The sequence below is a fragment of the Betta splendens genome, chromosome 2 (genome assembly GCF_900634795.4).
Source record: "Betta splendens chromosome 2, fBetSpl5.4, whole genome shotgun sequence".
Lineage (NCBI taxonomy): Eukaryota > Metazoa > Chordata > Actinopteri > Anabantiformes > Osphronemidae > Betta > Betta splendens.
The window spans coordinates 11251491-11269595 of NC_040882.2; the positions used below are offsets into that span (position 1 = coordinate 11251491).

General features: G+C 44.4%; 1 long non-coding RNA gene across 1 annotated transcript; it reads right to left on the minus strand.

Moving 5' to 3' along the window:
- Nucleotides 1–3: 3 nt before the first annotated feature.
- Nucleotides 4–1278, minus strand: LOC129603837 (uncharacterized). The gene is made up of 2 exons (XR_008694064.1): nucleotides 805–1278; nucleotides 4–373 (listed from the first exon to the last, which is right to left on the minus strand). It is a non-coding gene; the product is annotated as an uncharacterized LOC129603837 (long non-coding RNA).
- Between the last annotated feature and the right edge of the window lie 16827 nt (nucleotides 1279–18105).

Here is an 18105-nt window from a genome sequence, read left to right on the forward strand (position 1 = left end):
CTGTTTCTGAAGGGAAAACACTTTTATTTAGGAAATCATAGTATTGAAATTACATGTTTTTCTCTTTCTAATATGGTAAGCTATAAAGTTGAAGCGGCCATAAATAAAACACATATAAATTATATATAAATAAAGTTAAAAAAAATTCTTAATGAGTGTTGCACTCACAAAAAACACATTTTTACTCAAACGGTAAAGGAGTTATTCTACAGGTGGTCTACATCAATCATACTATGAGTGTTTTAGTGTTTTATCCATCAGGAAACTGCCTTCATCTACAACCCAAGCATGAAGAGATGGCAACTCAGATTCTTCACCCCAGGAATCCTCAGCACCAGCTCACTAGCCTCTGTAGACTAGATACCTGTAACAACTTCAGATACAGAGACATATTACTGTCAAATTTATCATGAATGACAAAAAACATAATTAAAAGCAGTAAAAATACGTTAGGTCAATATATAATTTGAACCAATGCTTTTTGTTCCCAGGTAGGTCATGCAGTGATTGCTCTAAATATTAATGCACATTTTTAAATAAAATTATGTCAGAGCAGCAGCACAAGTAAGACAAAACAGTGAAATGTGTAAATGTAAAATGTATTTATATTATTTCAGCTATGCTCTCAAACTTATTTATTTGTATAATGTAAGCTAAAGTAGTGTTTTCTATTAACGAGAGTTTTCCAGGTAAGTCGTGTTGTGAATATTCAAGCTGCACAGGCCATTTAGCATACGCATTAGCAACCGCTAGTCACTTTGCAAATTACATAAATCAATTAAATTGAAGTAAATGCGACATTACCAATGAGACACGTCTTGCATCAGCCGAAATGTGGCGACTTCAACAGCCTCCTCTTCAGCTTCAGGGTCAGATTCGGGATCGTAGACGTATGGTTCTACTACGCTACGAACCAGCTGACTAATGTCGTGCAGTTCTGTAGCGGGTCTTCTTCTTCTGTGGAGGTTTGCGGTGGATTGTATTCTCAACGTCGCACTACTGCCACCTATTGTATCGTAACCGTGCGGTGGCTCGTATCCATGGAGCCAATTTAAAAAAACAACAACAAAAAAGGTATGCGCTTCCGCACAGAGGTGTGGTGAGCAGCTTCGCTTGCGACACGCCCAGAAAACACAGCGTTTGCTAATGGGGAGTGAAAACCACACATTGACAGGGGCAGTGTGGACGATCTAAAGGGTTTTATGGGATGAAAATTTACAGAGACCTTACTGAGACATTAAAGTCTAATATTTTTTAGAATGAAAAGCATGATATGACTCCTTTAATTTTCCTTTGTTCTTAAATTTTGTAAACTTATATTAAACTTAGAAATACGAACGAGCAACAAATTTTGTTACGTTAGAAAGTCATGAAGAAACTCTGCGAAACTGAAACTATCACAAACAGTCCTTAATTGACTCGCTATTTTTGATCTAAGTATTTAAATTAGATTCCAGCCCGCTTCCTTTTTGGGCTAGTTTAAGTAGCGCTGACGTTTTGAAACACCTTGGAAAGTCCAGCCTGACTGATTGTAACTTTGCTGACCCTGAGCCATCATCATCACTGCGGGCGACGATTCCTGGCCCAGAGGCCGTGACACCTGGATCACGCTATGCTCAACCAAGCCGGTAACGGGAGACATTACACAGCGGCCTACAGCTCCAGACTGTTACGCCCGGGCGGTCGGGCTACTGAGACTGGTACCCAAAAGCAGGACAATATACACAGTTATGGGGATTTAATGTACACACCAAAGTAGACAAACTACTACAAACTACTGTAAACCCGCAGCAACACTGGCAGGAATAACTGTAGGAAAACAAAACCTGCTGCACATAAGGCAGGACAGATATAAACCAAAAACGCTGCTTAAACGGCAGTACAGGTATAAACAAAAACGCTGCTCAAACGGCAGGACAGGTATGAACCAAAACGCTGCTCAAACGGCAGGACAGGAATGAACCAAAATGCTGCTCAAATGGCAGGAATACATTCAACGTAACGATTAGCGGAGTACGAATAACAGCAAAAACACATGCAACGCGTGGAGCATGGCAGAATACCTACAGAGAACAACTCGTACAATACACGGTCAGGTTCGTAAGATGGCTAGGAATCACTGAGGACCTCTTCAGCTTACGCAAACACACCAGCGACTAGGCTAATGTCAATTTGCTCCTTTAATACAAAACCCCTTAATGCAGTCCACCTGTTGCAACAGGAAAACAGAGCTTGCCGACAGGAACATGCAGCAGCGACGCCTCGTGGCGTGGCAGCACACCACAGTTGTCACACAAACTAAGGCAAGACAAACATCTCTAATCCTCTGAGAAGTTTGGTGTTTTTTTCAAAGCGCTAAAATTTAATATTCATTCTAAGTTGTCCTTAGATTTGTATAAGTTAGGAACAAATACTCTTCGCTTGATCAACACCATCACACATTCATGTCTTGACCGTTCCTTGTGCTTTCACTCATTGATTCATTCACTGTTCATCATCTCATTCCTGGCAACAAGGCTAAGTAAGACATGGCAACAAGGCTAACTAAGACATGGCAACAAAAATGAACTAACACATGGACCAACCTGACATGAAGCAATGGTCAAACAAGGACAGAGTGGCGTATGACAATGACCCAGCACAGAGTGCTGTGCTGCAGGTGTCTTTGAAGGGATCCAGAGGGCAAGTGCAGGTGTGGCAAGTTGAACTGATTACTATGTCTACAGAGGGAAGGAGAGGGAGTGGGAATGGTCCAGAGCTGAGGCGTGGCATAGTGAGGGAGAAGGCGTGGTCCAGGGTGAAAAAAGAAAACAAACAGAATGGCTGGCAGAGCCAGCCCAGGATCCTGACAAGAGTCTGTGCTGACCAGCTGGCGCCGATCTTCATACAGTAATTTAACTGTTCTCTGCCACTGCCTAGAGTGCCCACCTGCTTCAGACAGTTTACCATCACCACCCTGAACGACTACAGACCTGTCGCCCCAACGTCTGTGATCATAAAGTCGTTTGAGAGGCTAGTGCTGAAGCATCTGAAGGACATCAGAGACCCCCTATTTGCCCCCCTGCATTTCGCTTGCTGGAAAACAGGTCAGCAGCTGATGCAGTAAACCTGAGATCTCCCTGGCACATATGCCAGGATCCTATTCGTGGACTTCAGCTCTGCCTTCAATACAATCACCCCTGGAATACTCCACCACAAGCTGACCCAGCTCACCGACCCCAACCCCACGTGGCAGTGGATCAGGAGCCTCTTGACTGACCGGAGGCAGCAGGTGAGGCTGGGCAGCATCACATCCGGCACTCGCACCATCAGCACCGGCGCACCACAGGAGTGCGTCCTCTCCCCACTGCTATTTTCCCTATACTAACAACTGCACCTCAGGGAACCCGACTGCAAAACTCCTGAAGTATGCAGATGACATGATCGTAATTAAGCTTATCCAGGACAGTGATGAGTCGGCATACAGATGGAAGGTGGAGCAGCTGGTTTAGTGGCCAGTCCAAACCAGCTGGAGCTCAACACACTCAAGACTGTGGATGACAGTAGACTTTGTAATGATATTACAGTAGCACTAGGTGCTGTTCCCTTGAGGGCTGCCGTAGTCAGAGCATGCGCAGATGGATGTTATCTGGTTACTGCTTGCACAACGTAAGTGACTAATAAAAGAAGACCTTCTCTTCAAGTAAACCTGGTGTGGTCATTGTCGTGTCCGACACTAAAGCCTTTAAATTTTGTATTCCAATCTGACTGAGCTTTTATAAATTCAATAGGTGTAAATCATTCTTTATTGAGTTCCAGAAAAGACAAGACAGACTGGGAATATCTGGTCACAACATCACCTTATATACCTGTTGCTCATGGGGTGGGATTCAGCTCGGACGTTAGATCATCATCTTGACCTTTTAGGGTGTTTTTTACCATTATTTTATCATATTTTTACCCAATCATAATCCCAAACAAAGTGAAGACACTTGTTGCTCTGCCTTTTTCTCCCAGGGCAGGGCAGCTCCCCTCCAAACCTTCACTTTCCCAAGGTCAGGTTACTGTAGGTCAGGTGCTTGCAGCAGAAGCTGCACTCCTCCCCACCTGCCTTATCTAGCTCAGTAAAACACACTGTAGTTATAATCGTCTTAGTGGTACTGTACTACACTTCTGTTGCATAACAGGGTCTCTTCCTTACACACGTGAGTGCTGTTGTAGTACAGCACATGCCGTAACATTGTCTTCTTGAATCTCAACAGTAATTACTTCATAAACTTCATGAATCTTTACACATAATTTTCCCCCTTTGGTCCTAAAGGACCATCCATTATTAACATACATGCAATTAAAAAACAAAACATAGGATTATATGTTGGTATGTTGATATGTAAGTTCTACAGTGAGGGCCTCCCTCACGGTATCATGGTGGTCACAATAGGTGTTTCCCTGGATGATGTGGCTATGTGATAAGGTGCTCACAACATGTGTGATGGGCCTGGTCTGTTATTGCCATCAACCTGACTGCCAGACGCCATGGCTGCCTGCCAGGTCCAGAAAGCTTCAGCCATTGTATAGTCTTTATGGAGAATGGATAAAATGGTTATAGTTGTGTATTTACATATGTCCATACATATGTTACTTTTGTGTTGTTCTTGTTCTTTATACTGATTTTGAACATTGTACATACCTTCATAGAGAGGGATGATGACCTTCTTACTGTAGTTTTTAGTTTTTATTATCTATATCCCTTGTGCTGTTACTGAAGTCCCTAATGCTGTCATCAAATTCCGTCAAAGCAAATTCATCATTATCTCTTACCTGTAATGGGACCTGGCCTTTCACACATTGCAACACTCTGGAGATCAGGATGCGCAGCAGTGGCAAGATGCAGCAGATTATTATTAAAATCGACAAAAAGAATCTCCCTATTCTGTTCCTATCAGTCCTATCATTTTAAGCCACCTCAGCCAGCTCATTTTGCTAAGCCAGTGCCACAGACTTGCCAATCTTGTGTTCCAGTTTGAGTTATTAACATGTTCGTCCCGCACTTTGTTCATTGCATTTAAATACTCGTGTCAAGTCACCCTCCTTTGATGTGTGGAGAGGTATTACGGTACAACACTCTTTTCCAAACTCTTCACATACTCCTTGATCTGTAGCCATTATGGATTCAATCACAAATCGCATAACTGATGTGGGATACAGTTGGTCTTTTACCAGTTCAAAACCTAACAGGATGAAATATATTAACCTCTATTGATTGTACAATAAGTAATTAACCCATCGACTATTTCTTGCTATGTATTGACCATTGGGTATTTGACCAGTGAGCGGGATGCTTCCTGCCACTCTACATGACTGTATCCAATCTGAGCCTATTGCCTCATATTCACCTGGGATTCCACTTGGTACCTGGTCCCATGGGATATATACTTCTGCTGGCTGGTATGTCCATGTCCAATTGCCTAGGGTGTACTGCTGTGGTACATTTCTTTTTGGTCGGGTACTAGCTGGTGCATTTTTCTGGGTGATTAGCATCAGTTGTCCAATCAGCATTACTGGGTCACATATGCCCATCCAATTTCTTGGTAATTGGGGCATTATTGTGGCATTGTTTTCGCAGGTCCAGAAGATGTCTCCTAATGGAGCTGTGCCTTTAGCAAAATCTAATCGTGTACATTGAGAGATTGTAGTGAGGTTTTTCTCATATATTACATGTAGTTTGAAACTACTTGGGCGCAGTTCAAGCGGGCTTTTGGGCTGGTGGTGCACATTTTGATGGTGGCTGTCACATTACCTGTTGCTCTTCCTGGGTACCATATTTCCTTGCTGCATTTCACCTATCCTGCTGCATCCTCCATCTCTGGTAATCTTCTGCCTGTCACCTGCTCCAATTCCTCCCCCTGTACTATACAGATAGGAAAGGTCATGGAATCAGGTTTTCTTACAGTTGGAGTTATTATGGTCAAACTCTCTGTACTTTCGGCTATACCTAGATGGGCAAACTGCTAGTACATCACTCCATTGCTGCAAATCTCCTGCCATGTGTAATGCACAGTGTGCAAAACATACTGACAAATCAGGACAGTTTCCTATTTCACTTCCTGGCAGTGGTTTAATTTGGGGTATTCTTGAACTCATATGCACTAGACTTTAAATATGCGTAGTGGTGGTTACTCTGTGGTTCTATTATGCCTTTATGAATGGCTAGTGTAATCATGGCCAGCACACAAGCAGCTAGTGGGTGTTGGGCTTTTTCAGTGTTGAGTAGCTCAGATGCAGTGTCATGTACTGTAGCAGTGGTAGCTCCCACTTTGCTAAGCCTAAAAGGGTTAGCAAAGCGTCTGAGCGTCTGAGCGTCTTTTCCCATTATAAGGAAGTAAAGCTGGTATTCTACTTTGTGGGGTGCTGTCTGCATCCCCTTCAGCATGCACTGGGGCTGGTAGGTTCCCCGGTGGGTTAGGTGGTCGCTGACGTGTGCAGTGATTAAGGTGGTACCAGAAGTCCTTAGCTTCTACTTTTAAAGCAGTGGGTGTGGTTAACACAACCTTGAACGGCCCCTCTCTGCGAGGCTGATTCCACTGTCTTTTGAACACGCGCATGAACACCTGGTCTCCTACTTGGATGTTTCTCACATCCAGTGGTATTCTGTTCTCTCCTGAACCGTTGGCCTCTTTCACCTGTTGGTAGATAAGTCTGTGGATTTTAGTCAAACCCCTTAAATAATCCCCCAATCCTTTTCCAACCTGGTGCAGTGTTGGTCCCTCTATCGGACCACGATACTGTGTAAGAGGCATTTGTCGGCCAGTAAGCCTTTCATGACGTGTTGTTAGTTTGTAAGTGCATATACATTAATGCCAGTGATAATGCATCGGCCTATGTTAGCTTGTTTTTACTGTCTGCCATTGTTTTACAGATTTTAGCTTTAAGCGCTCCATTCGCTCGTTCTACTGAACCCTGCGACTGAGGGTCGACACATCCAAACTTCTGCTGAACTCCTAAGATGTGAAACATCTCTCTTATAACTTTTGACACAAAGTGAGGACCATTATCAGAAGATATATTGGCATGCCAAACCTAGGAAAGACTTTTGTCCACAAGAACTTAGCTGCTGCTTTGTGGTCTGGATTGGCTGTTGGACAAGCTTCTATCCACCTGCTGAATCGACAGACCACCACAAAGAGGTACCTCTTACCTCTCACTCTGTCTATCATGTCCACATAATCCATCATCAGATGTCTGAAAGGCCCTTCAGGAACTGGTATGTGAGTTATTGGGTGGGTGAAGGTTTTTCTCACATTATATTTAGGACACTGTGGACAGAAAGCCAGTTGTCTATCTACCATTGGTGCCATATAAGGTGACCACCACACAGTTTGTAATTTCTTCAACACTTGGCCTCGTGAAGAATGTTCTGGCATTTTCCTAATAGCAAAAGGTAAGAGTGACAAAGGCAACACAAAAGGTCCCTGACTACTCCTCTATAAATCTGCATGTGGGGTGGTTGTTTTAATGGTCACAACTGGCTGACCAGGTAGCAGGGAAACAAGAGGTAGACCCCAAGTGCATGGCCAAAACACAGAATTAACAGTTTACATAAGTCAGTTTATTAAACACAAAACCACTGCAAAGCAGCACTCAGCTCCAACACAAAACGAAAGAACTGAAAAACACTGCAATGCAGGAAAACACTATCACTTACATAAATCTAAAACGCTCCGTAACACTACGGGCAAAACCTAAACATGAACACAAGACACTCACAAACCTTGACAGGGAACAAGACATCCAAAAAAAACGAAAGCTCCACTGCATCGAAAACTCTCTTTAACTGTAACATTGGCGTAGCATCCAGCCACCACCGGTGGCTGGATACACACCAACGATGTGTCAAAACAGAGACATTACTTAAATACTCATAAACGCAGGTGGGTATCATCAACTCATTACACAGACAGGAAATAAAACTCAGGTGTTTACCCACAACAAAACACAAGAGCGCCTCTAACGGCGCGCGGCTGAATGTTACAAACATGTGCCATCAGGTTTTAACTGAACAACACCATAGCCAAATTCATTTGTATACAAGACCCATCAACAAATAATGTTAATTCTGATGGGATCGGTTGATTATGCAAATCTTCTCGTACTTACATAAATCTGTCTGTCTCCTGAATGCAGTCATGTGGGATTCCTTCACTTGGTAGCACCATCCTAGTTGCTGGATTTATTGTGGTGCACCGTTGAATTGTTAATTCTTTTAAACGGAAACAGCTGGTGGTCACGAGGCAGAAAAACACAGGTGAACTAAACAGGAACTTATCAAAATAAAACCGGAAAACAGACACAATGCTGAGACTGTGACAGAACCCTCTGCTCAAGGGCGGATTTCCAGAGACCCAAACTAACCCAGGAAACACTAACAGGGAGGGAGGACAGGAGGACAACAACAAAGGCAGCAATTCAATACAAGTGTCCATAAGGCAAGACCAAGACAGGAAAGCAACACAAAGTCCACAACCTGAGTAAAACAGGGTCTCAATCCCCCTCTCATGAAGGGTGGTGACGAGGAGAGTCTCCACCCAACAGTTGCTGGGCCGAAGTGGCACACCCAGTGCCCAAGAACGAGGCGGGAGTCCAAGGAGAATGGCATCTGAGCAAGACGCCTCCTGTGGCCCACCACGAGCGACGACGTCCAGCCGGCGGGCGGCGCTCCAGGAGGCCGAGGCGGCCCGCGACGGCAGAGGCTGGACTACCCCTGCAGCCGGGTGCGCCAAGAGTGAGCCCACCAGTCTGGTGGATGAGATGAGGCCCGGCGAGGAGCCAGAACCAGAACCATAGACAAACCCAAACGTGGAGCCATGACTGACATGGACGTTGCTGGGTGATCCAGAGCCAGAGACGTGGACGGAGCCAGACCACCAGGAACCGATGCAGACGTGGTCGGGGCCGGACCACCAGGGACTGAGGCAGACATGGTCCGGTCCGGACCACCAGGAGCTGCACCTGGACACAGTGAAGTAGATGTAGCGGATTCAAATTATTAATAGTTTGATATTAATGCAGAAACATTAATATACCTCGAAGTTGGGGCACCAGGTTTGTTTTAAAGCTGAAACCACGCTTGTATCAATCTAGCTAACGCCAGATGTCAATTCAATAAGTTACTAGTTATTAACAACAATAACAACTTTCTTGTGATAAAACCAAATCAGTCTCTTACTGTATGCCGTGAATTCTTGTCGCGGTTCAGTGACCTCTGCTTAAATCTGAAGAGCAATGCACAAAAAAACAGATTCCTTTTAACGTTTTATTAATCTAACACTACTGGATATGTGAATAACATAATATGGAAATACTCAAATAAACAGAATAGAAAATGAGAGAACGATCAGAATGAAATGATGAACAGTGAATGAATCAATGAGTCACGGCCTCTGGGCCAGGAATCGTCGCCCGCGGTGATGATGACGGCTCGGGTTCAGCGAAGTCAGCCAAGCTGGACTTTCCAAGGTGTTTCAAAGCATCAGCGCTACTAAACTAGCCCAAAAAGGAAACGGGCTGGAGTCTAATTTAATTAGTTCGATCAAAAATAGCGAGTCAGTTAAGGACAGGTGGTTGTTGGGTCTAAAAATACCACAACAGCACTGATACACACAGAGATGAGAACAATATAGCACACTGAGAGCCAACCAGAGATTTTACTTGGCCAAGAGGAGTTCGCCTGAGATCTTAGCGTTGTAAGCGCTTCACTCAGAGACGAACCAACTCCAACGAACTTCCCCAAAGCACAACATTTTATTGAAGCTTGTACACGCCTCCATCATCACATCATCACATCATTGCTGAACATGCAGAAACACACACATTAGGCATAGCAGTACTCCTCCAACCCCTCTTGTGGTTTTGAACCCCTACGCCTGCGTAGGAGCACAGAGCAAATGGCAAATGTGACAAAATTGTTCTTCGTATATGACAATACTTGAAAACCTGTGGTTAGAAGTCTGTGCACCTGTCAATGGGGTTATAAGGCACAGCAAATGCAAACCATAAATGGAAAATGTAAAAAGGTAAATAATACATAAATGAATATAAATGAAATGAATATATATGATTATATGGGTTAAATGATATAGAATAAACACCAAAGATAAATGAGATTAATTATAGAGAAAAAATATTTTCTCCAACATTCCCCCCTGTTTGTCATTACAAGGACAATTAAACATCAGTATCACATCTCTCTGAAACAGTTTTTAATGTGAACGTCAAAACATTGTATCAACCTTGTAAGAGCTTTTGTAAAAACCTTTAAAGTCTAGAATCAAATTCAAAGTCAAAGTCGAGTTCAGTCATAGCAGTTAAATTTGCATACATCCTGTCTAAAACAACTGAAGAGACCATCGCTCTCAGGCATGGAATGCAGCAGATCAGAAAAAGGAAGAAAAGGGAGAATATACCAATTATCAATGCAAAAACCATCAACAATTTATGCCACCATTCTCCTGAGAGGAGCCAATTCAACCAGTCGGGATCACGAGATTCTGGATGTGCATCCTGTGACATGGTCTTCCTCAGGTTCTTCATCACTTCCATGGCTGCTGTAACATTGGTGTTAACTTCGTCTGGAATATAAGTGCAACATGCAGTACCAATCTTCACACACACACCTCCCTCACCAGCTGTGAGCAAATCTAACACCATCCTATTCTGCATGTCAAAAATTCTCAGGGCATCGATCTCACGGTTCTGTCCCTCATTCACAGTGATAGATGCGTTAACCCAAACCTGGAAACGGTAATCAACGGTTTCTAACCTTAGCATATTCTTACCCACACACAGTGTGTAGGACAAGACAAAGAGCAATCTTGGAAGCGGTGTTCCAATGTTTGAATTCTTGCGGAATGTCCGAACCCGTCATATCGTCATGTGGTTTAAAGGTTGGGAAGACGCTTTGTCTAGCACGCACTTTAGCTACAATCTCGTGGGCCTCTGCAAAAAAGGTGTGGTCAGACACTTTAACTGGCGCACATCGACCTGACCAGTGACAGTGACATGTAAACCTTAGTGCCACAGAGCCACCAGCCTCCATCGACTACGACAAAAGGATTGCTTTTTCCCTCGTCGAGAGCTATGAGAACAACACAACACGTTAACAGGTAAAATCCCTATGGGTTCGGCCCCCCTCCTCGCTCGCTTCTCTAAGCACCAAGGGAAGCCGGTACCAGGGCCGTGTGCACAACTAGGTAAGGCTCGAGGGATGATCACTTTGTCACTGGCAACAGGTCCTTTCGGAGTCCAGTTCAGTGAAGACACTTGAACATCAGCACAAGAAACATCAGTTCCCTGTCGTGTGCGACACTAAAGCCTTTAAATTTTGTATTCCAATCTGACTGAGCTTTTTATAAATCCAATAGGTGTAAATTATCCTTTATTGAGATAATAAAATTCTAAATATATAAATTCCAGAGATTAGATGGTAAATCCCAAAAAGAAGAAAAATGAACTAAATGCACAGTAGTAAGGTTCCAGAAAATTAGTAACTTCCCAAAGAGGTGAAGAAATAAAACTCCCAAAGTGTGGAAAATAAACTAAGTCCAAAGCAAGATCCTAAAATTATTCTAAGTCCCAGTAGCCAGATCCCAAAATTATTCCCAAGTCCCAACCGCAGGGTCTCAAAAAATGACTAAGTCCAGAGCAGTAAGATCCAGGGTCGACAAAGCGTTTATTCCACAGAAAAGTGACAGAAGACAAGACAGACTGAGGATTTTTGGTCACAACATCACCTTATATACCTGTTGCTCACGGTGTGGGATTCAGCTCCCCGGACGTTAGATCATCATCTTGACCTTTTAGGGTGTTTTTGACCATTATTTTATTATATTTTTACCCAATCATAATCCCAAACAAAGTGAAGACACTTGCTCTGCCCTTTTCTCCCCGGGCGGGGCAGCTCCCCTCCAAACCTTCACTTTCCCAAGGTCAGGTTACTGTAGGTCAGGAGCTTGCAGCAGAAGCTGCCCTCCTCCCACCTGCCTTATCTAGGTCAGTAAAACACACTGTAGTTTTAATGGTCTTGGTGCTACTACACTTCTGTTGCATAACAGGGTCTCCTCCTTACACACATGACCCCGTGAGTGCTATTATCCACACCTGCCACAGTGGGTGCTGTTGGGTGCTGTTGTAGTACAGCAGGTGCCGTATTATTTTGTAACATTGTCTCCTGAAATCTCAACAGTATTTACTTTATAAACTTTATGAATTTTTACACAACATCCCTCAGCGGTAAAGTTGTACTCATACGTTCTCTGAAACATCTTCTGGAGAAGTTCAGTAGTGTATGGCTCGTAAAAGTATGAATTCTGTAAACGACCATAAACAGACATTCGGTAGAAACACAATGCTGCATGGTAAGGCATGGGTGTAGCATAGAGAGTCAGGTGAGAAGATGAATGCGGCATGTGAGAACACACAAAACAATTCGATTTATTGTATGCTTTAGCTAACACCTTGACATAACGATACCACATGTTGGTCTCGAACGGATGCTTGTGGTTGGGGTCCAAGTTCTTCCAGTTCCAGTCGTCCACTGGCGTACCAGTCCATTTCTTCACTCTAAACAGATTCAGCATCTGGCTATCCCACAGTACATTGAGAGCAAACAAACCAATCATGAAGATTGTGACACAGACCACTACCCGGAGCTTACCCACTGGTGCCATAGCTGGGAGCGAGGATCAGTTGGTTTCTTCGGCGACCAAAGGTCTTGATACCGGTTGACTTCCACCCCTACTCAGTGCCAACCAGGGGAATCACCCTCTTGCAGTGGTTTTGATGGATCCACGTAGCTCTCTCCTCGATCTTTACAGCCGTCGGTGTAGTGAGTACCACAGTGTATAGCCCCTCCCACCGCGGACTTGACCACGTCTTTCGTTTGATGGCCTTGATGAGGATCTGGTCACCTGGCTTGATCTTCTCCTCCTGCTGAGACGAAGCAGCGTCTGGCAGCTTATTTGCATTCACAATCTCTTTTTCCTTCAACAGGTTAGCCATCCACTCTGCTAGTGTCTGGCTCTCCTTCTTTTCTTTGACATCAGTCATTATACTGTAGGTAACACAAACGGTCTACCATAAATGATCTCAAAAGGTGTTAAACCATTCCCTGTTGGAGTGATTCTCATGTACAGTTTTACTAGGTCCAGGCACTCTGGCCAGGACCTCCCAGTCTGTTCCATAGTTTTCTTCAGTCTAAGTTTAAATGTACCATTTGTGCGTTCTACCAGCCCTGCACTCTGTGGGTGGTAAGAACAGTGATTTTTCAACGTGATGCCTAAGTGGGTGGCCACTTGTCTTATCACTTCGTTCACGAAGTGTGGCCCATTATCACTGTAGATGACCTGTGGAATGCCATGTACAGGAATAATGATTTTGCACAATGCTTTAGCAACTGTCAGTGCATCAGCATTCTTGCTTGGCACAATCTCAACCCACTAGGAAAACTGACATATCAACACAAGGCAGTATTTGTAGTTGTTGCACTTGTTCAACTCAATGAAGTCCATATGCAGGAACTGAAAAGGGTGAGAAGCCTCAGGAAACTGTCCTCTCTTAGGCCTCTCATTCCCTTGTGCATTATGTTTACAACATGTTAAACACGCTCTGCAAAACTGTTTGGCAAAGGAATTAAACCCATGTGTGAAAAAGTGCTGTTCCACCGTTCTCATCATTCCCCCTGTCGAGACGTGGCAAGGGCCATGGCTCAGCACGGCAACGGTGTGGAACAGGTTTCGTGGTAAAACCGGTTTGGAATTTACTTTGTAAATTCCATCAATTAAAGCTGCGCCCAGCTTAATCCATCGTTTCTGTTCAGAAGTCGGTGATTGGCATTGCATATCCTTAATCACCTGGATGTCTAAAGGTTCTTTAGGATGTAATGGAAAAATTGTACTTTAATGCTTTTGTGTTCATTTCTGACTCTGTATAGTGACCATGCATTCTGTACTTGTTGATTAGACCCAGAACTGAACATTCTCAGACAGACAATCTATCTCCCTCTCAAGGTGACCGATGGTTCATGGCCTGAGACTGCCTTTTAACCCTTGGCTCTGGCTCCTTTCTGTCTGATGCCTCACCAGACCCAAGGCTGTAGCCTTGTGTATTCCCTGTGTAATATGAACAACTTCACCCACAGTGTGATAAGGAGATTCCACCAGGTCCAGGGAAAAAGGTTAAAAGGCAGAAGCAACTTGAGGATCGTGGGCTCTTTGCATCACACCTTCGTGGTGTGTGCACTGATCTCCCCAGCTGGTTTTCTTTTTTTTTGATTTGCTTTCCCCATTATTTTTATTTTATCCTTTCTTTATTATTTCAATAAATCGCACAAAAGGACAACTCTCTCATCTACTTCTTTATGGAAAATTTCCACCACAGAAATTGGCGTCTACGAACAGGATCCGCTGCAGGTCGTCTGGACGGTGTGATCAGGGACGGCGATCCTGAGGACTAGGTTCGCTCAGCCTCCAAACCTCTACAGCTGTTCTGAGTGGGAGGACTGCTCACCCGTCTGGATCGCCTCTGACGAGATCCAACGAACACAAAATCCAACGAACACAAAATCCAACCTCTACTCGGCCCGGTGAGAGAGATTCCGTTTTGTTGCAACTTGTTGAAGAAAAAAAAAAAAAAAAAAAAAAAAGAGAAACGGGTTGAAATTGGTTTCAGGTATTCGGGGTACTTGGCTCTGATCATTTGGTTTAGGGAAAGTAAGGCAAGTACAGTAACAATTAATTCTAAAACATCCCCAACTAGACTAAAACAAACAACGACAAAAGAAAAATATAATTAGGACTAGAGATAATAATATTTCTAAAACGACTATGTGGCTGAAAACCATCTAAAATATAATAATTAGGACCAAACAAAATTTTTAATTTTTTTTAATTTAATATTCGGGTAAAATTAATTAGGTCAAAGTCTGCCCTGGTGGCCGAGACGGTGGTTGCTAAGGGTTGGCTCCTGGGACCGAGCTTGTTTTGTCTGTACTGAGGATACAGACCAGTGTGCAGATCTGAGCGCAGTCCAAAGGGAGTGGACAAGGAAATAAAAGACGGCTTCTGAAATACGGAGCGCGTTTGCAGGGGGAAGTGGTTTTGAGATACGAGGGACCCGGGTCTTAGAGGGGCCTGACGGTGAGGGACCACTTCCGAGAACCCTGTCGCTGATCTGAGCGGTTCCCTTTCTACGGAGACGTCCGTGGAAGAGAAATTTCGAAAAAAGGTTCCGGCCGGAACACAAAAAAGTCTAAGGCAGAAAACCGCCGGGACTCTGAAAGATGGGTTCGGGGCGATCTAAGTCTCCACCACCAGACTGCAGCATTACAAAATTAATGAGATGTAAATATGGTGATGAGTGCGTGTCATGTCTTCACGACTGGACAAAACATTACGGATTTCAAGAAGGTGGTTCACTCAATGTGAAGGACATACACGCTTTAAAAGAAAAATTAGAAGAGAAGGAGAAACAGCTCCGTAAAAGTAGAACGATCAAAGTTAAAACTTTACAAGAAATTGAATTAAACAACAGATGCCTTGCCTTGCCTTGAAATTTGGGTTAAAGAATCAGAACGCAGGGAAAGACTGAAATGCCAAAAAGAGAAATGCGAAAGGAGGGAGAAAGGACGAGAGTGGTGACGTAGCTGGCAGAAAAGATAACAACTCTGTGGAAGCCCGCACAGCAGGACCAACAGCCTGACCAACAGCAACAGCCTGCACCACACCAGCAGCCTGACCAACAACAACAGCCTGACCCACAGCAACAGCCTGGCCAACCTCTGTCATCAGGAGCTGTAACATCAGCTGCAGAGCAGTCAGAGCATGTGGAGGACAGTGTAAATCTCACACCAACTCCTGGAATGGAGGCACGGACGTTCTGGGCCAATTCACCTATCGACTTCATTCCTACATCATCCACTGCCACAAGCTGTGCCCATGCACCAACCGCCACTACGAGTGCTGCCTCTGCAACTACCAGCGTTCGTACCCTGAGGAGCAACACACCAGTAGCTCCAGAAATCAGCTTGCCCATGGTGGAAGTGGCCGGCCCTGAAGGAAGCATGTTAGTGCACAGACCATGGACTAGTGCTGACATAGCTGACTTTGCTCAAAATCTCCCAGACATCACTGTATCAGGAAAGACATTTGGTGCCAATCTTCTAGCTTTCTGCCAGGAGTACAGACCCACTGGAGCTGAGATCCGTCGCATCCTGGCCAAATGTCTTGCACCTTGTGAATACCAAAAGCTGGCTAGACAATTGCCTGATGTGACACTTGCTCTCAAACACAAAGACTGGACAAACAACTTAAATGATGGATTCGTTACCGCAGTGAGGACGCTTGTTTCCCACCTCGAAACTGCGTTCCCTGACAAAGTCTGTATGATTAAAGTCACCACATGCAAACAACAACCAGAGGAATCAGTTGATGACTTTGTTCACCGCCTCACCACCGCATACAACACACACGGAGGAGTTCATCCTCCCCCTGAAGGAGTGGGAGGACTCATCTGTTCAACATACGAGAGTCACCTGTGTGAACTGGTGATGAAAGGCTTACTCCCTGAAGTTTTTGACGCCGTGAAGCAGTCATACATCGGATGGAAAGAAGAAGCACGTCTGTCTGACCTCACAAGACACGCACGCCATGCTTATGACACTCTCCAGCAGAGGAAGATGGCAAAGAAGGAAAAACAACAGAGCGAATTGTATCTGCCATCCTTGGAGATGTTCTCTGCAATGCATAACAACAACAGAGGAGCAGGCAGGTTTCGCGGGCGAGGAAGAAGAGACTTCAGACGGAATTGGCCCAACAGAGACACAGGAGGCGCATCTGGAGATCCAGGAAACGCTTGCAACATCTGCGGCGAGATGGGACACTGGAAGAAGCACTGCCCCTGGCTACGTCAGGTTCCACCCTCCCGGGCACTCTCGTCAGACTGACTAGAGGAGGAGCCCAGCGAAGGTTTCCGTTCACATGATGACGTAGACGGTACCGCACAGACACACACACACTCGCTCACACTTGATACATGCTCAACTGATTCAAATTCATGCTTGCCTGCTTGCAATGAAGACTTGCTTTCTGCTCAAAACATCCTACAGAGTGATTTTGAAAAGAATAACAAACAGCTAAATGACAACTGCTGCATGACTTTACAGTCAAATGGTTTCAAACAATTTCCTGAGTTTGCTCTGACGGTTCTAGGTGAACGTATGGTGTTTTTAGTAGACTCAGGAGCAACAAATTTGGTAATAAAATCGTCCATGTTTTCCAATCCACCTAAAATGAGTGGACGATTTGTGCACACTATAGGTTCGTCTGGCCAGACAATAAAAGAAAAACTTACTGTGCCTCTGTCTTGCACAACATCAGACGGCAAGACACTCAAACATTCATTTTTGCTTTCAAACTTATGCCCAGTTAATTTATTAGGAAGAGATCTCATGTGTAGTTTAGGTATTTCACTGATTTCCACTGAGGGAGTGCAGGTCACAACCACGGACAATGTGAATAATTATTCCTTTGTTTGTGTTAATTTCAGCTCAGAGCCGCTGCTCTACTCTTATCAGTGGCTGCTGAAGGGAGAGGCTGTAACTGAGGCCCTCATACAGGCTGCTCGACAGCTTGTTTCCTCACAGAATACGACCTTTAGAGACGCATCTGACCTGTCTTGTACAGCACATGTCTCCACTGGTCCTGATGAGGAGTTTGAAAAATCATGGTTACGCACACATGCGGACAAACTGACCTCAACCTCTCTTTTTTGGGATGAACATAGGTCTGCGCTTGCGATTTCTCTCACTAACGAACAAGAGAGATTTGTTGATGCTTATTCTACAGATCCACATGTCCTTCTGTCAAAACATGACGGAGACAGATGGCAGGACTTGGGTCCTTTCGTGGATAGATGTCAACGGGAAGGAGACTGGCAAACTACTTCCGACCCGAATGTGATGTATTCACCTACTTTGCATGCTTACAAAAAACTTTTTCAGTCTAACTTTCATGCGCAGCGTACAGTGCACTTGGTACCTCAACATTCCACACACACTCCACACCACGTGTTTTT